The sequence below is a fragment of the Marmota marmota genome, unplaced genomic scaffold, assembly GCF_001458135.2.
Source record: "Marmota marmota marmota unplaced genomic scaffold, marMar, whole genome shotgun sequence".
Lineage (NCBI taxonomy): Eukaryota > Metazoa > Chordata > Mammalia > Rodentia > Sciuridae > Marmota > Marmota marmota.
In genome coordinates, this window is record NW_026000222.1 from 8,079,693 (window position 1) to 8,103,628 (window position 23,936).

Consider the following 23,936-nt stretch of genomic DNA (forward strand, 5'->3'; position numbering starts at 1 on the left):
CCCCCCCCCCAATTCCTATGTCAAAATCCTGATCCTCTTGGTGATGGCGTTAGGAGCTGGAGCTCTGGGAGGTGACAGGGTGGGGTATGAGAGTCCTCGTGCAGGGGACAGTGCCATTATGAGAAGAGGAGGAAGGGCTCACCTCTCCCTCTGCAGTGAGATGCAGCCATCCAGGACCAGGACGAGGGCCCTTCACAAAAACACGACCATGGTGGCGCCCTGATCCTAGGTCTCCAGCTTCCAGAACCTCATGACAGAAACGTCTGCTCTTTCAGTCGCCCAGAGCATGGCGCTGCTCTAACAGCAGCCTGAACTGGACGGCGGCTCCAGCACAGGGCTCTGCGGTCACGAGCTTATCTGTGGCTCCTTAGTGGAAGAGGCTTGCACCAGACACGTCACCACCTGAAGGGCTTCCAGGGCAGCCTCAGGGACCTACCCACACTGGTATCTGCAGGACGCGCTGTCCTGAGCCGATGGCCCTCTGTCTTCACAGCACCCTGCAGACCTCACAGTAAGGGACCTCCAGACTCGTCAAGGCTGCGTCGTGAGGGCAAGAAAGCATGCAGCCCATTTTAGAAAGACTTAAACTAAAACAAAGTTAAATATTTACAATAAGACACTTTCACAGGATTAACCCAACTATTTGTTAAACAGTTAAACCCCAACGACTTGAAAATTTTGCTTTCTCAACTGGCTCCTGCAGCCATGGTCCCTGCCACACTAACACGTCGTACCACAAACCGAGGAGAGAACAGGTCCAGGGGTCATGGACGGTGTCTGAGAAAAGGCCACATTTGCAGAGCACACCTCACTCTGGATGGGAGACTGCAGCAACTCACTTCATGTAGTGCTGGCTAAACAGTAGCAGTTTGGACTCTGCAAATGATCAGCTAGAGAATAGTTTCCCCCACTGTATTTATTTTGTATTGGTGCAACAACAACAACAAAAAAAATCCTTACATCAAGGGAACTGAAACAATTTAAGAAAATTATTATGTCACCCAGATTTCTATGGGTCAAAAATCTGGGTGCACCTTAGCTCAGTGCTTCTGGCTCAGGGTCTCCAAAGTAGTTCCTGTGTCAAGACTGAAACCAACACCGGCGTCAGTCATCTCGGTCTTAATGTGCCCTGGGATCAGCTTCCAAGATGGTGCCCTCCCAGCAGGAGGCCTCAGACGCTCTCTACCCAGCTCTTCTCCTCCTTGAGTGTCCTCCCAGAATACGACACCCAGATTTCCCCAGAACGAGTGATCCAAGAGACAGGAAAGAGAACTTGATGTCTTTGGTGGCCCAGCCTCAGGAGCCACACACTCTAGTTTCTGTGACACCTCTTGTTTGTGCAGGCCAGCTGTCTTCAGCGAAGATGACCTTAAGGTCATCAGAGAAGATGACCTTAAGATAAGGCTGCTAAGAACTGAGAATCACAGGGCCACATTCCTCAGCTGGTACTGGATCCCTTGCCCGCCATCTTAGTGCTAGGTACAGTAGTTGGTTAAGTATGATTTTGAGAAAGAATGAGTGAAATGAGGGGTGCTAGAAATAGCGAATTTCACCCAATCAGCACCAAGTGCCAATAACTAATGAAACGTGCATAGGAATACGGCTGAAGCTTTCTCAGAACGCTAAAAATAATTTCTTCCCCCTACTTTTCTCTTGAGTTTGGCAGCCTGTTTGGGCTAAAGTCCATCTTCTAATGGTCTAAGGTAAACTATTGCCTAACTAATCTTTTTTTAGAATCCCAGACTAAGTAAACTTCAGAGCTTCCTGAATTATGTTTGAGAGTCCCCTAGAATTCTGTCCTATTCTGTCCTTTCTCAACTGCCTTCGCTCTGGCTCCTGAAGCTGCTCATTCTATTGATTTTTTTTTTATTCTAAATCCACATTAAATAAGCCCAATTTTAAAGTGAACAAAAATGTCGGCAAACACGACATGCACTTTACCGCTTTGAGCAATGGGACCAGTTGGAAAGAGAAAAAATGCACACGTCCAAGAACCCTATTTGTCCCAGGTGGATGGGACTATAAGGTCAAGTTTTCCAAGAACTGTGCTCCTGTTCTATGTACTTCCTCCTCCCTCTTTCCACCATCCTTTCCTTTTTCCATCAAAAGCTGAAGGAGAGGTGAGTTCTGAGACTTCTCATGCCCAGGAGCTGATGAGTGAGGCCTTTGCTGCACATTGTAAATGCTACTGTTAGAATGGTGGTCACTGGCAGCTAGGAAGGGCAGGGAGGACACAGGGAGGTTGGATAATGGGCACCAGAATGTGGTGACATAGTTGGAACAAGTCCCAGTGCTCTACGGCACAGTAGGGTAACTAGAGGGCACGACAATTTATTATATATTTTATAAGAAATAGGAGAGTTCAAAAATCCCCAACACAAACAAATGATAAATGTATAAGGAGCTGGAAGTGCTCATTACCCTGACTTGATCATGACACTGTATACTCATATTGAATTATTACGCTGTACCCCATAAGTGTACAATCTGTGCCAATAAACACGTCCCTGATAAATACAAATTTTTAAAAATGCTACCACATTTTCCTTGTCATAATAAGGACTGAAGCCAGGGGTGCTTTAACAGCGAGCTGCACCCCCAGCCCTTTTTATTTTGAGACAGGGTCTCACTAAACTGCCCAGGCTGGCCTCAAACTTGTGATCCTCCTGCATCAGCTACTCGAGTAGCTGAGATTACAGGTGTGTGTCACGGTGCCCTGCTAAAAAAAAAAGCTACCATTTTGTCCAGACTGAGAATATGCCAGAAAGCCATCCCTCTAGATATGTGCTTCTCTCATTCCTTAGTCCTAAGAACAACTCCCTCAAACTGTGATAATCCTAATACTACTAGTGCATGTAGGAGGATAAGACTTGGGTGGTAATGAGGACCCCAGGCTGTTCGTCAGTGGGTAGATTCTGGTTTTAGGAGATGTGGCAGGATTTGTATGTGGCTGATGTAGGGGTGTTTTGGCAATTACCCCCATGCCCTGCTTCAGGACAACATTCAATGTATTTAGCAGCCTGCAGGCATCATTCTGAATAGACTCTGGTCACATCCTGGGAGGCTCCTCCTCCCCTACCAAAACAGCTCATATTTCTTCAGGTGACAAATCACCCAGGAATCCCAGTGGAATGTAGGGCACTTGAGGGTCTCAGAGAAAGGCTATTCAACAAAGAAGCTTTTGACATTATGACACCAGTAGGACACCCTTGCAAGCACTGGATGCAAAATGTCCCTGTTCATTACAAGGCCCTTTCATCCCAGTACAGAAGGACATGGCCCAAGGAATGGCAAGGCCTGAGCTGCCCAGGCCTGGGGTCGTAGGCCACCCAATGCACGTGTTATCTTCTTCTGGAAATGTCTGCCACACTCTGCCACACTCCTGGGATCAGGTGCCTCAAGGGGAGGGAGGCCTCCTTCTCACCTATGTATTATAAAGCTCTTGTGGTGAGCTCTTTGTGCATACTGCCCTCCTACCTGTGCAAAATGGCCCTGTGACCCCAGACCACTGACACTAAAGGACACTGGAGACCTGGTGCTGCTCAGGAAGATCCCCTCCCCACCCCACCCCCCGACTTCTTGAAAAAACTAAACAAAAACCCTGCAGTTGTTTGTGTTTGAGGCTATGGTTGCTAATTAAATTGCCCAATTTCCATGCTTTGGGATGTAATTAAACATCCAAAGGATGCAACTCTGGTTGGTAAATGAGAAAATAATTTTTTTGTTTAATAAATACCATTTGTTTGGAGAGAAGGAAAAGTTTAAGAATGGAATTCAGAAAGGAAAGAGAAAGGAATTGTTAAGAGGTAAGAGAACATTGGCGTTGGAAGGCCCTGCCAGTTCCTTTGAAACACTGATCACTCAGTTCTCATTGGGATGGTCACCTGCTCATCAATAACCGTGATGTGGCACTGACTAGCTGGCACACTGGCCTCGGGCTGTCAGACTCGGTGCCCGACTCCTGGAAATTCACTGAACACCCATCAGCTGACTTTTCGGACAAGGGGAATCGGAATGGCAGGGCAGGAAGTGGGGCTTCCAGAGCCATCCCCAATGACCTAGCATAGAAAGGATGGCTTCTCCAGGGCTGCAAGGAAGAGAAATGTCCAGCCAAATCTGTTTTTAATCACAATGTAATAGTATTTAGCAATGCTGAGTGATTATAAGGGTTCATAATAATGACTAATTAATAATCACCATTTTGGACATATTCTCTCTTTCTCCCCCCCCCCCCTGAAATGGATGACTTGGATTGCATTAGACAGATTTGCTCCATCTCTACTATTTATGAGCCATGTCATCTTGGAAGAGTTCTTCCAATCCTCTAACAAAAAAGGTGAAAGACCTCTACAGTGAAAACTATAGGACACGAACGAAAAAAATTGAGGAAGACCTTAGAAGATGGAAAGATCCCCCATGCTCTTGGATAGGCAGAATTAATATTGTCAAAATGTCCATATTAACCAAAGCAATTCCCATCAAAATTCCAATGTTGTTCTTCATAGAAATAGAAAAAAGCACTCAGGAAATTCATCTGTAAAAATAAGAGGCCCAGAATAGCCAAAGCTATCCTTAGCAAGAAAAGGAAAGCAGGAAGCATCACAATCCTAGACCTTAAATTATACGACAGAGCTACAGTAACAAAAACCACATGGTAAGAAGTGTCAGCAATGAGGAGGAGGAGGAGGAGGAGGAGGAGGAGGCGGCGGCGGCGGCTATAATGTAGAAAAACACTGTAGTACCACCTGCCAAGAGAGACAAGGACCACTCTGACAAAGGACCCAGAATTATCCCCATTGATGTTTAGGCTGGAGGGTGCAGTCACCACCAGGTGGCCCCCAGCCAAGCGGGGACCAGGAAGACTGGGACAGGAGACTGACTCCTGGAATGCTAGGATGGCTAGCCAGGCTGGCTCTCCAGGCCACTGCATCTGGTTGAATTCACTGGACACCACTGATAAAGTTGTCCTGAAGATTAAACAAGATGGTGCATGTAAAGCCCTTGGCACATGGTCAGTTCTCCATAAATATTAACCAAGCTGGTGACTATCGTGGGAAAACAGATGACAAACATGTTAACCCTACAGGTATTATTGAGACTGTGGCGTGGGTTTAAAAAACCTCTGAGTCTATTAGCTAAAATATATTAGAAAGAACACTCTTGTTTTAACCCAATATTCCCAATGCTTATGGGAAAATACACCAAGATTTCAAATCTCAGCTGTTCAAAGGTATATTTTGATTTATGTGTCCAAGCAAATCCCTCAATGTTAGATACTATATGAAAGCTGTAGAGAGTTCTTTCATGGGTTGATAAAAGACTTGTTCTTTATTTGTTTTAAGTAATCTGGGTCAGGACTCTTGTTCATTTCCTTGAGTGGATTCTGTGCTCTCTTTTCTCCTCTTCCTCTCTACATTTTTAAAGAAAAATGCAGGCCCTCTGCAGAGGCCCTGGGATAGCTCACTTCCACATAGAGGCACGAGGTGAGTCACCACAGAGTTATTCTTCTTGGTTTGTCTTACTCTAAAACACAGGATTTTTTTTTTTTTTATCATGACAAATCAGACTGTTGGCGTGAACTGGGGTTACATATTTTTGCAACTCTTCAGAAACTGTGCCCTTAATTTATAGTTCACTCTCACACTCTAATGTTTCCATCTAGTTAAGTAGAAGGCTGCTTGATTGACAGAAGGGTACTTTGATATGTTTAGTAAGTTCTATTCAGTGATATCGAACCAGCTTGTCTTTTTATTTGTGGCTTGCTTGAGCAGCGGTGTACAGACACATCCACACACCCACATGCCATAAGTTCTTAGAATTAAGCTCCACAACAAAGGTGTATCAGTAAGTGTCTGGTTTTTGTTTTGTTTTAAATTAATGGTTAATGAGACCTCTGCTTTTGGCTCCCAGGAAACCCAACCAAATTTAATGCTAGATGGCATGAAATCATCTAGGTTGCTGGTCTATCCATCTCCTTTTTTATTCTAATGAAACTCTACACATTGTTTGAAAACTAAAATAAATACGCTTGCCTTTCATGTGCACAGTGCCATTTTCTCTTGAGCCCCTGGACTTCACTTTGGAAGGAGGGGTGCTCTTTCTTGGATTTCTCTGCTAGAAGTGGGACCTCTGGATCCGACTAGGGATTTTCTTTTCTCATTGCCCACCTAGGAGTCCTGGTGACAGTCCCCTCTCAGATCCTAAGGACACTGACAGGACAGGTACTACGTGCCTGGCACTTCAGTGCTGCGGGGGAATGGGGCTTGGCAGGAGGCAGGAGGCCCTCCACTGGCCTGGCCAGGGCGAGGCCCTCTTCCTCCCCCAGTGAGACCTCCCCTCCTATGGCTGCAGCTGATCCTGCTCCTCTGCTCTCTTTTCCTCTTTGTTTTTAGGATGCACAGAGGACTTTGGAAATGCTCCCCATGTGCTGTCCTGTTTTCTCTCGGGGGTGGCTCATCATGGTCTGTTCACTGCTGAGGCCAAAGGAGAAGACAGACAAGGAGGCCAGAGGGGCAGATCCCAGTCACTCTGCCGAACAGCGTTTGGCCTGTCAACAGTGGAAGACTGAATTGTCACGGCTGCTTTCTGTCTGTTTCGGGGACCCTCAAAGTGAAGAAAGTCAAACTTGGTATTAAATAACCACCCAGGATGTGGGTGTCAGCCTGAGGTGTTAAGGGCAACAGTTTATAAAAAGCCCGGATAAATATAGGAAGTACAGTTGTGTTCCAGGTAACTCAAGATTCGCATCCACCGCGCCTTTAATGGAGGCCACCTATCGGGCCTGCTTTCACAAACGTGTAACTTATGACACCTATTTTAAGATCTGTAATTTTTCCTCTAGCTATTTCTCAACGAGACCAGAAAACACTTCCTCTCACCTCGCCCAGGCTCCATAACTAACCAAATGCATATCCTTCACTTTCATTCTTTCTCCACTAAAATAAATTCCTAACTATTTTATATACTCCTAACGTTAAGAGGAAAAAAAAAAAACATAAATGTTAAAGGCGTCATGGTGATTTATTACTCTACCACCAGAATCCAAAACCTGAGCTTGAATATTTTGGCACTGGCTCACTCCCTCTCTCTCTTTCTCCTCATTAAATTATTTGATGCAAAATCTGTGTGGAATGTTTAAACATTTAAACATTTTCGATTGTAACTCTCATCTAAGTCCATTTCCCACTTTTCTGCTACATGGGAGGGGGTTGAACTTCTCTGGGACTCTGTTTCCTCACCTATAAAATGGGCACAGCCTCCGTGGCACTGGCTGCATGGGAGAACTGGTTTTCATTGTGCACATCCGTGCGGCAGCCCTCTCCCACCAATGCCTTGATCCACGGGGCCCTGCGAGGACCATTGCACACGGGGCCATGTGATCAGCAATTGATAATTTTAGAATGCACTTGGCTAACTACTCTGCTCCCACTGCTACAAATAAACCCTGCAGTCTCTGGTTTCGCCAGGTTCCAATTTCACTGTGGCCCAAGGAGTATAAAGATAAATTATTTGATTGCGAGGAGAAATAAGAGACCGTATGTCAGGATGTTTTGCAAATCAATTCTCCTCCCAGAGCTGCCTCTTCCTCCTTAGACAGATTGCTTTACAAGCATTTGGGCAGCGTCTGTGTTTGTCGTGTCAGAGGGCAAGGTGCATGCAGATGTAATATCACCAAGGAGCGTAATGCGAATGTGCATGAAATATAACAGCAGAGGGCAAGCTGTGAGCCGGAGGGAACCCTTCTGCCACGGGCCCTGACAGCACCTCCAATAAGCACTTTACCTAATCTCCCCTGTTGATTCCTATCTGCACTCAGTGACTTCAGGCAGCTGCCATCTGCTAACCAGTCAGGGCATGTTGATGGCGGCCGCGCTGTAATAAGACCCAGGGCCTTTCCCGTGGAAAAGTAGGCCTGTTGCAGAAACGGGCAAGACCCTGAGGAAACTGGTGGCAAGCAGCCGAGAGGTGGACTTAACAGCCAGCAGGGATGAGGCAAAGCTTCTATTTTATCTAACTACGTATCCCCAGGGCCTGGCAAGGAGCAATGCACAGGAAAGGCCGCATATGGAAATGACTGAGGGTCTACCTAGAAAAAGTTACCTACTTCTATCACCTGGCAACAGTAATGATTTGGACATAGACTTTTGGGCCATTTTCAAGGTGTCAGTCATGAGCTTTTGTAAGGGTGTAGACAAGGTTCACTCATTCATTGAATATGTATTGATGGCTTCTCTGCCAAGGGTCTGTACCTGCTCATACTCTGTACCCCAGGAGATTATCACATGCACAGGGTGCACTGGATAAATACTAGGTGCAAAAATGTATGAGTGAGGTCCAGGTCAAGCTGGTCTATGAGAAATGCACTGTATGATGGGCAGGGCACTCCAGGCTGCAGAGCCCAAGGGCCTGGCCAACCTCAACACTCTGCAGTACAGATGGACTTGGAACTGCTTGGGGGGCTCTGTGCAGAGCTGCCACAAAGAACTGCTATTTCAGATGTGAGTGTCTGAGAACCATGGGATGTTCAGTCTCAGAGAGACCCAAGAGAACAAGAACAGGACTCTCCCTTGACAGGTGGAGAAACTGAGGCAGAGAGAAAGGTTCAATTTGTCCTTGATCTAGGAGCTGACTGAAGACAGAGCTACTTACTGTGCTCAGGTATGCTTAGCAATGGAAGCCCTGCCAGGCATGTCCTCAGCACCTACCCGTGGGTGAGGCAAGTTCATGGGATTACACTGAGGAAGACAGACAGGCATAGAATGGGAAATAAATGTCCACAGTAGTTCCCCTTTATCTGTGGGGATTCACTCTAAGAAAGGAGTAGATGCTTGAAACCAGGAAAAGTAACAGAGCCTTTGTGATTCCAAAGGAAGTGCTTTACAGGTTCCCTTTGGCATATCTGGGTGGTCTGCTTCAGTACTTTGGTTCTTTGGGACCATTATTGAGTAAAATAAGCCTTGCATAACCAACAGTGGGCCTGATAACTGAGATGGCTACTAAATGATTAATGGGAGGTTAGTACATACAGGGTGGACACACTGCACAAAGGGATGATTTCAATCCTGGGCAAGACAGGGCAGAAGAATGGTATGGAATTTAAAATTTAGGAATTGTTATTTCTCGAATTTTCCATTAAATATTTTCAGATCACAGGTGACTGTGGATAACTGATACTGCAAAACAACCTGGGAATGTTGCATTTATTTAAATTGTGGTAAGTTCTCAGTAGAAAAGAAAAAGAATAGGTAGGGAGGTGCAGGATTTGAATATCATTCCACCTTGTAGAGCCAGATAATTCACAAACTAGGCTTCTCCAAGTCTCTACTCCTTCATTTTTACAATCCAGAAAGTAATTAAGAGTACACCTATTTCATAGGGCTGTTGTGAGCTATTGAGAACACTGACACACAAACAGAATGCGATGACGGCCGTGTTATCGTATTGTTGTTAGGTAGAGAAGTGAGTGGAGGCATTTGGGGCCGTCCTTGGGACAGGTGTGGGCTTAGCTCACAGTGGCTCAGGTTGGGGCTGGAAGGAGCAGGGAGGGCCTTGGCTTTCCCAGCATTCCTCACACTAAACACAACGAGCCTTCCAAGCTGCGTGAGCTACACCAGCCGCTGTATTTTACCTGTAATTTAGCCCCCTACCTACCCTCCACTCTGGTCTTGGAACTATTTGAAGCCAGCAGGAGGGGGGGAGAAAAGGCAGAGGAGGAGAAATATATGAGGAGGGTGTGGCAGTGAGGGGGGTAGGTGTCCATGAAAATTTATGTCCTGAAAAGCAGCTGTAAAATGTTTAATGTTTCAATGAACGTTTTATGTTTACAATAAAAAATCCTCCAGCCAAGAAGAGCTTTAAAATGTTACATTCCCAAACAGAGCCAAAGAAAAGAAGGGGACAAGAGTCCCACAGACCCCTCTCCAGGGAGTGACCCCCACCAGGAGACAGTGAGAGGAGGCCCCTCCACATTGTGCCCAGCACCCAGGTCAGTAGTGAGTGGGAAGGGCAATGGCTGTGACCGTGGGGGACAGCAACAAGTATAAAAACTATGCCCACCGTTTCCAAAGCCAAGAACCCGCAGCGTGGACCCTTGGAAACCAGGCTCTGGAGAGAGAAGGGGAGATGACGGGAAGACGCCCAACTTGGCCGTGAGCTGAAAGATCCGCCTGTGATCAATCAGCCCAGCAGCCAGGGCAACTGGCCAAGTGCCCCCATGCCACCTTCCTCCAGGAAAGAGGCTGGCTGAGGGGACTCCAGCTTTGACAGACAGACTCGGGTTCAGAGTCAGATGCCGCTCTAACTGGCTCTGCCTCCTTGAGGGGGTTCTCCAGCCCCAGGGGACCCTGTCTCATCATCAGCTGGTGGTGAGTGGCAGCAGCCCTGGCCCACTCCAGATACCTGCCATGCTGGGGACACGCACACAGGGACACAGCCAGAGCACGGTGACCTGGTCAGCAGAGGAACAGGGTGTGGTGTGGCAGGAAACAGGCTTCTGGTCCTCTGAGCAGGACTTGAGCCCTGCGCTGTGCTTAGCTGGCACTCGTGTCCAGTCACTGTGGGGGGCTCCAGGCCAATGGGCCAGCTTGGCTTTCCATCTCCTTTGTGATGGATATTCTTCATATTGTTTTCAGGTAGTAGAAATGCAGTGCCGTGCTCAGGTCCTTCCTAACGTGCCCTGTTTCACCTCTCCTACAGGAAATAGGATTGTGCAGCCACAAATCATGCGAAGCTCCCAGATACAGCCTGTAGTTTCAAGCCTAGGATTCCTACATTCTTTTTCTTCTACTTACTATACTCTTCTCTAAACACCTTTCTTCTTTTGCCAAAACTCCCATTCAACCCTCAAAGTCCAGTTTGAGTATACCTTCATAGAACCGCTGAATGCTCCTCTATGGTGCTCTGACAGGTTCCCCAACATTCATCAGATTCCATTAAAGGTGTCTCTACATTTCCAATTTTTCCTCTAATAATGCCTCTTGAGGGTAGCTACTGAATGTCCATGACTTGGTGAACCCTGTGTGTGGTACAGGTCATGGAGTGGGGTAAATCTCCATGAAACCTTTGCAGGTGACGGACTGAGCAAATGAACATAGAAATAAATGGCAGACAGCATCAGCTCCTCCCTGGGAGGACAGAGGATAGGTCACTGGCCCCAAAGACCAGTGTTTCAATAAAACTTTATTTATACAAACAGATGGTTGCACGGACTTGGCCATGAGCTGTAGTTTATTGTCTGCTGCCCTGGTGGATCATCAAGGGTGCATCCTATTTAGGAGTCCCCTGGTCTATAAGACACAGGGTGTATTTATACAGTTTTCTAATAACAGGAAAAACACTCTGTGGTTTTTGTAGGGGTCAGGAGAGGGGGGCTGGTGAGCAGACAGAGAATAGTATTGATGACCCCTTGGACAACAGGAGAGGCTGATGGGAATAAGAGCACAACATATCTAACAAACACATGCATGCATGCGTGCATACACACACACACATTCACACACACACACACACACACACAGTTCTGCAAACAGAGATGAGCCTCTGGTGGACCTGCATTCAGTGTGTCAAATTAAATGCTTCCCCTACCTCAATCACTAGCAATTCAACGGGCCAACTGGCAGCAGTAACAACACATTAACCTTTTTGCCCAATCAATTCTACCAAGTCCCCGTCCAGCACTGAGAGAAACTAAATGGCACCCCATGCCTGGGAGGAGGGGTATGCCCTCCACACCGCACACGCTAGAATCTCATCTGCCCCTAAACGAGCCCTTCTCATCATCTAGAGCACCAGGAACAGGCATCCAGAGGCAGCCGCCCTCCCTCTGCAGACACTCCGGCCACAGCCAACAGGGCTACCTCTGCACCTCATGTGGCCTTCACTTCGCTCCAGATGAAGCAGCCGGACTTAACTTCGAGGAGTGGGTGATTCACGGGGAAAGGCAGAGGTGCAGCCGCTCTGAGGCACAGTGACATTTTCAGCCCACCTGACGCCCCCAGCCCCTTCTGAAGCGGTTTCTTAACTCCAGGCCTGGGGTGCTGGGCTTGCTTTCCAACAGTGGACTTCATGGAGGACAACTCGGCAGCCCTGGAGGGCCCCAGGGGTGGATGTAGAGCCTGGATGTGCCTCGGAACCACCAAAGCCAGGTGAGGGCGGAGGGGACCCTGAGAGGGTCAGCTTGGTGGAAGAAAGTGGGGACAGAAGGAGAGCTGCCAAGGCATACCTCCTGAAGGGACGTTCTCTGCTGGGGAGATCCTTTGGAGAGTGTGGGCTTACTGAGGTGCGTGTGTGTGTGTGTGTGTGTGTGTGTGTGTGTAACAACAAACACACAATCTCCTGCTCAGGCTGACCTCAGATATTCCCAAGCACATTCGTTTTTTTTTTTTTTTTTTTCTTTCTTTCCTGTAATAGGAATCTCTGCACACCCAGAACAGCCTGAGCCCTCTGCTCACTGGGCTGTCATCTAACTCAACTGTACAATCTTCTCCCAGGACCTGGAGGAGCCCAGAGATCCTGGTGGGTACAATGCTTCCTGAAAGTAAGCAGTGCCCAGAGAGCATAGGGCACCTCGGCAGCCCCTGGCTGATGGGATCCGGGAGCTCTCCAGGGAAGTGCCCAGGGGAAGCCCGGTCACTGTCTTGATCTGCGCTGCCCAGCCAACACCCTTCCTTGAACCACCCAAGAATGGTCAAGATCACAAGCCCATTCAGCCAACACCTTCTGATCCAGGCACTTAAGGATTCAGAGGGGATGCCCAGGCCCTGGCTTTGGGCAGTCACAATGTGACTGGGAGGTCGCCCAGGATACAGGTTCCTGCTGGCTTGCTGAAAGCTCCCCGAGACTTTTCAGAAATGGAGCTGAGCACTGACCCTGTGCTCCACTCAGGGGACAGAAAGCCAGCCAGGAAACCAAGGCACCCATTTGCTGAAATCCGTCCCACACCCTGTCTCTCCCCAAGGCCAGGACCAAATGGGCAGCTTAGGAGTGGCCTTCCAGGAGCTCTGTGACCAAGGCAAGGAAACAGTACTGTCTAATGGGCACAGAAGCAGAGAGCAGGACGATGTTAGGGGACAGTTTCTGCCTCTCCCTTCACCTGGTCCTCAGGGTGAGGCCAGTGTGGCTGGGTGGTCAGGGCTGGGCAGCCCCACAGCTGGCATTCACAGCTGGTGAGTGAGCAGAGTCTACCTGGCTTACCTGCCAGTCCTGCCAGGTGACAAAGGCAGTGAGGGTGCTTTAGGAAGCCACCAAGCCTAGCAAACCCGTGACAGGCGGTTCATTGACGGGGCACACCAGCAGTTGTCCTGAGTACACATGCACTTGTCCAACACAGTGAGAAAAACACACACATTCGTATTTCAACAAGCCCAGGGGCCCGAAGCAGTGGAAGACTCATTTCAAACCCTCTCTGCAGCATGACATTCCAATGGCCCCTGGATCCAGGTTTTCACCTGTGAAGCCCAGAGCCACGCAGTCTTCACATGACACCTTCAACGTAAACACCGATTTTATGTCTGATTATTATAATAATGAGAAAGCAATCCTGACGCTGACGCTTCGCACGGTGGCCTCACGCAATGCCGGTGAGGAGGGACGTTATCTATCTCTTCCACCAGCAGCTCCTGGAGCCCGGGTGACTGCAGCCTCCTTTCCGTGACAACCTTTTGAACTTTGATGAGTGAGACACACACGAGTGCTTAAAAATGTCACTTCTGCCTAACAGAAGGGTTTCTGAGGAAGACAGAATCAGAACCTCTAACTTCCTGGCAGTTGGCAGCTGCCACTTAAGAGGCCACTTGAGTTGCTGAAGGCCACAGAAGCCAGCCTGGCTGTGACAGCAGAGCCCCTGGTAGCTGGGACTCAGAATCATGTTTTTATATTAAATAAATTCTCTCTATATAAAGTCTCAAGATCTTAAGTAAGTAAGCTGGGGACACTGGGGACACAAGAGAGCCAACATGTTGTTAGAGTACAAGCCCAAAGGCCAGAGACACTGGACTGCCAATGGTATAAGTTCTGATCTAAAAGCCAGAAGCCTAAGAAGAGCTGACCTCTGAGTTAAGGGTGAAGGTTCAAGTGTGAAGCCCACCCGTGGCACTGAGGCAGGAGGAGCCCGCCTTTTCAATGCATTCAGCCTTTCAACTCAGGACATGAGAGCCACCCAAACTAGGGAGTTCAATCTGCTTTAATAAGTCTATCAATTCAAAAACCAATGTCACCCCAAATGCCCTTAAAGACACACCCAGAAGAATGTTGAACCAAATATCTGAGCACCCTGTGACCCAGTCAAGCTGACACCTGAAACGGACCACCATGCTTCAGTTACATATGAACCCCCTGTGTCCCAAGCTCAAGGAGGTCAGGGGTCTGCAATATGTCCCAAACAGGAAGTGTCATGGAGGCACTCACCAGAAATGTCACTGAACAGCCCTTAAGATTAAGGATGCAGAAGACAAGTAGGATCATCAGCATGGAGAATGTTTAGGAAGTTCTGGTTAGGAAGGTAATGGAAAGATGTAGGGACAAATTATGCATAGGAATACTGAAGACTCCTGAGATCATACTCTAGACTACATTCCTGGGAATCACAAGGAGGGGAAAACATTCCTTTGGAATTCTCTTAGAATCTTCTACTTATTTTTTTTTTAACTGAGTCTTGTTTTGATGTTTGTCTTTAATACCTAATATTCCAATTTTAGGTCACTGACAATCATAAATATCAAATGAATCGGATCACTGTGCTGTTTTCATTGTATGTATTTACATGGATTCCTTTACAGCAATGATATCGGTCTTCCATTTATTTTAGTACTATGAAACTTTCTTTGCAAATAACTGTATGTAAAAAATCTAAGCACAAACTCTGTGTACATGGGTTCTTCATCTGTGGATCCAACCAACTGCAGATCAGGGATATTGGGGCAAAAAAAAAGTGCATCCACACTGAACATACACAAACTTTAGTTTTCCTTGTTGTGATTCCTCATACAATAACAGCTACTTAGATAGCAGTGCCATCACGTTAGGCATTGTGAGTCACCTACAGTAGCTGTACAATGAAGCGCAGTTCGGGGCTCGGGGAGGGTGCACGCAAGGTTACCTGCAACTCCCACCTCACTGTCCGCAATGGGCGCTAGCTGGGGGGCTCTCCTCATGATCTCCCCACTTGTGCCAGTCTGGGCTTCCTTACCATGTAGCCACCAGGGTCTGAGGGTGAGTGTCCCATGAGCAAGGCCAAGGTCACATGGAAGCCGGGCCATGATCCTTATGACCAGACTGCAGGTACCAACGCTGTCGCTTGTGACCATTCTGGTAGTCACGTGTGAGCCACTAAGGGTGGCCCACATCCAGGCTTGGAGTGTGGAATCAGACTCTACCTCTTATGCAGAGAATGTGAAAGAACTTGCAGGCATGTCACAAAGCCACCCTGAGTGTAGGAGCAGCGGGGAGAACTGCCCAACCTGGCCTTGACCCCCTGGCCTTACGCAGTAGTGAGTCTTCGACTGGCACATGTGCAAGGTGCTGCTGGATCCTGCGCATCGTTATGTGAAGCCTGAGCTGCAGTGATCTATGCTGTCCATGCTCAACTTCAAGGAACTGACCTTCACAACTAAAAACGTCCAAAAGAAATGAGGAAGACAACAAGGACAGATGCAAATGGAACAAAAGGAAAAAGGAATCGACGAGGGGAAAACCACAGAGGGACCCCACCCCCCTTTCTGCTCCTTTCCAGGCAACCAGGCCACATGGAGGCCCAGGAAAACGCCCCAGTTTTCATGGAGCACAGGGAAAGCTCTAAGCTGCTGTTAATCTAGAGGATCATCTTTGACCCACTGGGGCTCTGGTCATGGCTGCAACGGGAGTCCCTAGGGAGTGTCCCAGGACTGCCGAGACCTGGCTGAAGATGTGGTTACAGATCATAAGGCGGGGGTGGGTCAGGGCTGGGGATGAGTGGCTCCTGATCCTTTCAGGAGCCACTTCCCTCTGCTTCCCAGATGGCCTGGGTTCTTGCCAAGGGAATGAAGGAGGGGGACATGCTTCTGGGCCTGGTTCTACAAGTCCCTAGCAGGCCCTGATGAGAAGAGGGTACCGTGGAGCGGCAGAGGGAGAAGCCACTGTGTTCAGGGACAACCCACACCAGTCTGGGACCAGAACCATACATAAATCCAAATTGTACAAATTATTAAATGTGAGATCGCTGAAATCTGGGGGTTTTCTGCACATGAACCAGCTCAGTCTGACTGACACAGGAACAAGAGCAAGTTCCATTTCCGACCTTGGTGTAAGTGGAAAAACAAGAAGCCACTGTCAGGGAGATCCTGGAGAGGGTGCTGGTGGCCAGAGTAGCAGGGCCTGCAGACACGGCCGAGATGGCCTCAGAACCCAGACAGGGAGAAAGGGGCCCACTGCGTGGGGACAGGAGGAGGAGAGAAGCAAGAGAAGAAGATGAGGTGGAAGGAGAGGAGAGCGAGATGAGAACAAGGTCATGGGCAGACTTGGGGGCTCAGGGACATCTGTCCTCACAGCCGGAGAGACCAGGGCCTCCGTGGTCACTGTGCACCCTCCTGCCTAGGTCCTCACCAGAGGGTCTGGGCTGGTTCCAAAGGCCAGAAACTGCTCTGAGGAGCTGGTGCTGCAAACGCTCCCCAGAGACACAGAGGAGAAAGGCCACGCTCGCCCGCTGGGCCCTCCTGGGCAGCCCCTTCCTCCCTGTGTTCCTGGGTCCCTGACACCCTGTGAAGGAACAATGACAGACCTGGTGGCTGCACCCTCCCAGGTGGCCCCCAGGTGCCCAGATCCACACCAAGCCCCAACAACTGCTATTCATCCCACAGCGTCACTGTTTGGACGTTTTCTCTGTCATCTAATCCCCAGGCACCTCCAAGGGTCACTGCTGTCATCTCCACTTCACAGAAGAGGGAACTGAGGCCAAGAGGGCTGGGCAAGGTCAGTGGCCAGCAGGTGGCCAGAAAGTGCCAGGCGCAGGGCAGGGCAACAGGTCCAGGAACCTGACCGCCATGGCAACAGCACGGCCACCTGCTTGTTCACATGTGCGTCCCTTGCCAGGGCAGGGTGTGCAGCTGCTGCCCTGTCCTCCACCTCTTTTGGGGTGGGGTGTGCAGGGCACGACCTTCAACACGGGAAAGAAGGTACGATGTTGTTTTTTCCAAAGCTACTGACCTTCAAAATGACACCTTCCAGAAGGAAAAAGAAACTGTCTCCTTTATTTAGTGGTTTACAGTAACAGCTCCTTAAGAGCCAAAAGGAAGCACAGGACAAGCAGGCGTAGAGCGGGTTTCCTGGGACTGGGGTGATATCGACTATTCCAGTGTCCACACCTACGGTTATATTTGCTCTATGTGTCGGTTCATTTGGACAAAAAAATAGGGTCTCCTTATTTATGGGAAAGGAGAAGGCAGCGTTTTTGGAGCCCACACCACGTGGCTGGCACTGGGTGGACCTTCTCTCACTCAATCCCCAGAAGGTCTGCTCTTGGTCACTCAATACTTCAGGACAGGATCAGAAAGGTTAAGCTATTTTCTAAGGTCACACAGCCAGTAAACAGTAGAATCCATTTTCACAGCACATGTTTTTTCTTTACAGGAAATATTTCTGAAATGAGTGGTTCAGGCTGCATTGAATTTGCCATGTTAACACTTCTTAACAGAAGAAAATACACTGGATTTTCTTTCCTTCTTGGAAAACACATTGTCCAATAGCCGAAAAGTATCTGGCCTAAAATATCTTCATAGAATAACAGCAAGAATAATCCCCAGCACCACAGATGATAATAATAGCAAGAATAATTATGACTACACATATTTTTCAAACAGACATAGAATTAACAAATAAATGTAAATGGTATTATGATATCTGTGAAACCAAACAGGGGCCAGCATACGCCCCTGAAATTCAGCCACTCAGGAGACAGAGGCAGGAGGATCACAGGTCCCAAGGCCAGCCTGGGCAACTTAGTGTTTCAAAATAAAAAGTAAAAAGGGCTGGGGATTGGCTTATTTCACTTAGCAGGATATTCTCCAACTCCAACCATTTACTGACAAAACCAAAGGCCTAATGCTTTCTATAATATGCAGATGATAATTCACAGTAAGGCGGGGCGGGGGGCACTAGGGAAGAATAGCGTTTCCTTAGATTAGGTAGAGGGAAGTGATGGGAGGGAAGGGGAGGGGATGTGGGGATAGGAAAGATAGTAGAATGAACCAGACATTATTACTGTATGTATATATGTGACTGCATGACCAATATGATTTTGCAACATGTACACTCAGAAAAATGAGAAATTATATCCCATCTACGTATGATAATCAAAGTCATAAATGCATTCTACTGTCACATATAACTAATTAAAACAAATTTTAAAAGTGGGGGGGCTGGGGATATGGCTCAGTAGTAGAGCAATCACCAGTACTGCAGATATGAAGGAAGTCAGCCAGCCAGCCAGCCTAAGGGAAGGGGAAATAGAATATTAGAAAGAAGAATTCTTCATTTTCATTATGGAAAATGCTTGTATTTGGACCTATGAATGGAGGATCTGCAGAAAGCCTGACAGACTCTAGTGTATTTATGGCACTTTCCACTTGTGGGACAGGAGTGGTGACCAGCAGCCCACGGAGATTCTGCCCTGAGATAGGTGCCTGTCTACGAGTCCTCACCAGTCAACAGGCTGCCCTGGTAGACTGCAGGACGCAGGAGATGCAGTGGTATGTCCCACGCTCCCAGGGACACACCACTGGCCCTGGCCCTGGCCCTGTCAGGGTCCTGACGCCCGTGCTGCAGGTGGAGGTGAGGGCTGGGTTCCGCTCCAGGGATGGGGTCTGGGCTCATCTCTCAGTGAGGACCCGTTCATTTCAAGGCGGCTTGTTGTCACTGCTGTTTAAACAATTGCCTCTTCTCCCTGAGAAAGTATCAAATGTGCATTTGGACGCTTCGCTTGGATGCAGCTAAGAGCTGGGGAGCGGCCGCTAGTTCCAAAAGAGACAAAGACGCAGAGGCCTGTGGAAATGGATGGTGTGGCCTGAGCCGGCGGAATCAGAGCCTCACTTGCCATTCAAGGGTCAGGAATTGGAAACCTTGGCAGACTTCCTAGGACAAATGTGGTGGTCAGAAACCCCAAACAGCTGGCCGCATTTCTCAGAGACACGTTAGGGCATGCAGTCCTGAGGTAGAGGGGCGAGTTCCTAAGGACTTTTCCAGAACAAGAGTGCCATTTTAAAACGACAAAAAGAAAAAAAATTGCAAATTTTGAAACAAACCGAGGTGTAAGGTTTTGTTTGTTTGTTTGTTTGTTTTCGTTGTAACGGATATGGCCGCTGGCAGACAAAATTTCTTGGGAGAAGAAAGAAAATAATTTTGCAAAAGCTATATACCTGTCGTGCTCAGATTACTATGGAGATTCTCTCAGCCTCCGCACAGACACATCATCTTCGAGTCTATCAGACAAATCACAGAGGGCCTTGAGTCTGACTGGTGGGGTCTGAGAGACGCACATCAATTTCCAAACACTAACAATTTAAAATTAGGACAAGAAGGAATATTGTTGGTAAGACTGAGAAGCAAGAGGGAGACATTCCAACTTGCAGAATAACAATACGATTAAATTGAAATCGTTGTTTTCTGAACACAGTCATTTTGTAAAATGTACAGTAACACTTTTATATGTAAATTATCTAAACTCAAAAAAAAAAGCCTTTCACTTTAAATTGAATTGAGACTAGCTTAGGGTAGAACCCTTTGGTGAAAACGTGCTTAAAATGAATAAAACAGCAAAGCGAAACAAATAATATTTTGCAAGAAAATACTGTAAATAAATGCTGAGGTTTTTTTTCTTTCGTTCGTTTATTTGTTTGTTTGGCTTTTGATTGGTACATGTTATCCTGAGAGAAACAGATAATACCCCTGGCTACAGATTCATTCTTAACATGCTGCGGTTTAAAGCTAAGTGATATTTTCCATTTGGTAAATTATAAATGTTACTAATACACCTCAGAGGAGGAAAGTATATATGAAAATATTATGAACCAGCATAGGTTGAGACAAAGAAACTTGTGTGGATAAAAGTGCTTATTTCAAAATGCTCTTTCAATGTGCCCAGGGAGTCTGTTTCCCTTTAAAACGCAATATTCATCCCCCGCCCCCTTAGTCAATAATGCACGTCTCATTGGGTGCATTCTTTCATCTGGACACTCTTCCTAGGTGGCTCTGGTCACATCTGCACCCTTTCTAGGCACACGACTGTCTCACCGCACTGTGGGAGCCTTTCAGCCAAGCTGGGCATCCCCTGTTTTCCTTCCCCTGATCTGATATCACCTGGCAGATGCGGGAAACGGTGGTCTCACGGGAGGAAGGGGCAGGGACGGTCAATGAGTCTCCTAGAGGCACGTGTCCCAGGACACCGGCTTGTACACCATCGTGGACCTTGTGTGGAGGGCAGGGTGGCAGGCACCGTGTGACAGATGGTGTGCTGACAGCCACGGTGAGCAGGCACTAGACAGGGAACGGGCTTCAAGAGGCAGGTGACAGTGCACTTGGATTTGAAACCAGGCGGGTGCAGTGGGGGCCGACCATCTCAGCCAGTCACCCCTCACTCTCTGGGAGAGGACTTCTGCTGAGGACCACCCGTCAACACCACAGCTTCCAGAGCTGCCTGGCACCACACAGGTTCAAAAAACAATGTTGGATGAACGGAATGTTAGTTCAGAAGGAGCCTCGTTCCTCACCTCCATCTCCTCAGTCCTAGAGATCTGCTTTCATCTCTCCCCGTGGGAAGCAGCAGAGCATCACTGGCACAGACTAGGGACTCAAAAAATATCTGCTACTTTTGCGTCAGGGATACTTGGGATCAAACCCAGGCCTCAAACATGCAAGGTACGTGCTCTACCACTGAGCTACACCCAGCCCTTTAATTTTTTTTTTTTTTTTAATTTCAAGACAGGGTCTTGCCAAGTTACTGAGGCTAGTCCTGAACTTGTGATCCTCCTGCCTCAGCCTCCTGAGTAGCTGGAATTATAGGCATGTACTACTGTTCCCAGAAATATTTTCTACCTTAATGAGCATTTTGTCTTAAAAAAAAATATGCCTTGGAAAAACTGGGCATCTCCTAAGTCACATTGACAGATGAAGAGACATTGATCAATGTATAATTCATTCTTTTCTTTTTTTTTTCAAAATCATTTTCAACTTTCATTGTTGTTCAACATCCCATTTTTCACTGGAAAACAGGCAGGGCCTTCAGATAGAGCTGTAAAGTTTGACTCTAAATCTGAAGTTAACAAAGAGCACTAAGTTCCTTTAGCTCCCAGTACTTTGAAGCCTGGTGATGACTTCTGAGCTGCTTGCTTCTTATTTTTATTTCTTTGGCACCACAATAATTCTTTTACGATGGTACCCAGTGAGCATCCCTCTTGGAATTTTCTCCCAACATGGAAATGCATATGGCCTCCGTGGGCCAACAGCTGCATAACTACATAATTGTTTACAAATGTGCAAAGTAAGTACCCAAACCATAAAAAATAATAACTTGGGCATCCATAAAGAAGAGATACTATAAACGCGCGATGGCCCATACTTTCTCTATAAATAACTGTTGAGGCAGAAAGACAACCACCCAAACCCTTATCTGAAATCCCCTCCTGTAAAGCAGATGACGTTGGCAGTCTGGCGGGCTGTACCGTTGTGCTTTCCAAAGCAGAAACGCTTCTTTGCTGACGTTTATCACTTAGGTCCCATGCAAGTAACCAGAGGAAAAATGGATCTGTTTTGGATGAGGCATGTGGACCAGCCCACAGCCTCCTGTCACCCAGGAAGGACATGTGTAGGTGAAGAGATGGCGAGGCAGGAGACAGACTGAGGAGACCTTCCCTAACGTGTTCCCACCTGCCATCCACCTGATCCTCCACTAGGTCCGCCTGAGTCCACCCTAAAGGGAGCCTGTACCATCCAAAGAAGCAAGGAGGCCTTGCCCTTCAGTGCCCCTTTCTTCCCACTCCACTTCCTCCCAAGTGGCAGGAAGAATACCATGCACCACTTCCACCATCTTGGGGAACTTCTACTCAGACATCCAAACCCAATTCAATAATCTCCTCCTCCAGGAAAACTTCTTTGTCCATCACCAGAGAGAGACAGCCAATCCTTTGCACTTTCCCAGAAGCTCCCTGAACCCTGGACCCTGTCAGTTCAGACCTTTAATACAGCTTGTGTTTGCCGACCCCTACCAAGAGCCACAGGAATGAGCGAGAGAGAGGAGGAGTTCATGATCTATAAACACACAGAGGTATAGTGCAGTGCCAGGTGGATTACATGACACTCTTTAATTACATTATTGGGGATTCTATGCCTGTCGTCCCTCGTATGGTGACTGCTGTCCACAGCAGACCAAGTCCTGCATCTCTGTATTCACATGCTTTCCCAATTTAGCAATGCCTGCTGCATTGAGTTAAATTTAATTTATTTTTAAACACTCATTTACTCTTGGCATAGTCTGTGTCAAGCACTAGGTCTAGGGGTATAGACCAGATTTACACCAAACACCTCCACCCTCCAGGACCTCACAGCAAATGCCCAGGGCCACTGAGGGCATGATCACTGGGATCTCAGTGTGAGGAAGCCACCTGCCCTTCTGCCCTGCTCAGGGCATACTCTCCTGTCGTCACCCTCACAAACAACCCTGGGAGATGCCATCAGCCGAGAACAGCAAGGTATTCCCAGTGCCTGCTCTTGGGCAAAGGGGAAAACTGTATCCCTTTAAAAAAAAAATGAAAATAGAAGCATGAACTCATGGGAAGCCCGTGAGAGGAGACAGGAGGATGGCACGTTTGAGTCCAGGCTGTGCAAGTTAGCAAGACCTGATCTCAAAATAAAATTAGAGATAAAAATGGTCCAGGGATGTAGCCAGTGGTAGAGCGTGCCCAAGACCTGGGGGCTCAGACCCAAGACCACAGAAAGGGAAAGGCCCCTGGCTGAAGGAACAGCTGCCCACAGAAAGGGGGAGCTGCCTGGAGCATAAACGGAGGCTACCAGCCAAGGAGACACTGGGGGTGGGTGTCCGGCCCCAGACAGCAGGCCCTGCAGCATGAAGAGGGCCACGCGTCCTCTGTCCCACACCTGTGAGGGCATCTCTGTGAAGGGGCTCTGCCTTGGTTTGGATAAGTGTCCCCACGGCTCACCTGTTGAAGCTGTGGTCCCTGGTCTGTTGTGCTTGCTCTTGGAGGTGGTGGAGCCTTTAAGAGGTGGGGCCTAGTGAGAGGAAGTTAGGTCTTGGGGTGGGCCCTTAAAGGGGCCATTGGGACCCAGCCCCTTCCTCTCTCTTTCCCTTCTCCACTGCCCTGCCATAAGGTGAGCAGCTTTCTTCATCCCATGTTCCCTCCATGATGTGCCATCTCACTACAGGCCCAAAGGTATCATATGAATCAACTGGGAACTGAGACCTCGGAAACTATGAGCCCAAATAAACCTTTCCTCTTACAAGTTTTGTCTCAGGTATTTTATCACAGTAATTGAAAACTGACTAACACACAGTCTTATGAATTCTGTCCAACATCACTGACAGAGAGCAGCCTAAAGAAATGAGGGTTCCCACAGAATAATTCACACTTGCCCAGTGGGGCCTGGGGAGATTCTTGCATGGAGGTGTACACAGGGCAGCAGGGTACCCAGAGGAGGGACTTCACCTAACAAGGGGTTGCATCCAGGCAAAGGACTTGGGAGACTTTCTCCATGAAATCACTCTAGACTTGAAGAACAGGTGGACATTAGCAGGTGTAGTAGTTCCTAGGACTGCTGTAACCAAGTACCCTCCATAAGTCTCATCACTGCTTCCTCTGTGGGGAGCCTTTTGCCTCTGCATGTCTGAGTAACTGACTTCTTGGCACCCTGATGTCATTCCTAGGATAGTGTCTTGCAGGTGGGGGGCTGTCAGGATGCAC

The 23,936-nt window shown here is 47.9% G+C and overlaps 1 protein-coding gene and 1 long non-coding RNA gene across 4 annotated transcripts in view; one reads left to right on the forward strand and one right to left on the reverse strand.

Annotated features, from left to right (window-relative positions):
* LOC107150886 overlaps positions 1 to 7,190 on the forward strand; it is a 16,617-nt gene extending 9,427 nt beyond the window's left edge. The window contains exon 3 of the long non-coding RNA XR_007343652.1: positions 6,393 to 7,190. This is a non-coding gene — a long non-coding RNA (uncharacterized LOC107150886). The remainder of the gene's footprint in view (positions 1 to 6,392) is intronic.
* Wwox (WW domain containing oxidoreductase) overlaps positions 1 to 23,936 on the reverse strand; it is an 875,116-nt gene that overhangs the window by 368,007 nt on the left and 483,173 nt on the right. The gene's annotated exons all lie outside the window — the stretch shown is intronic.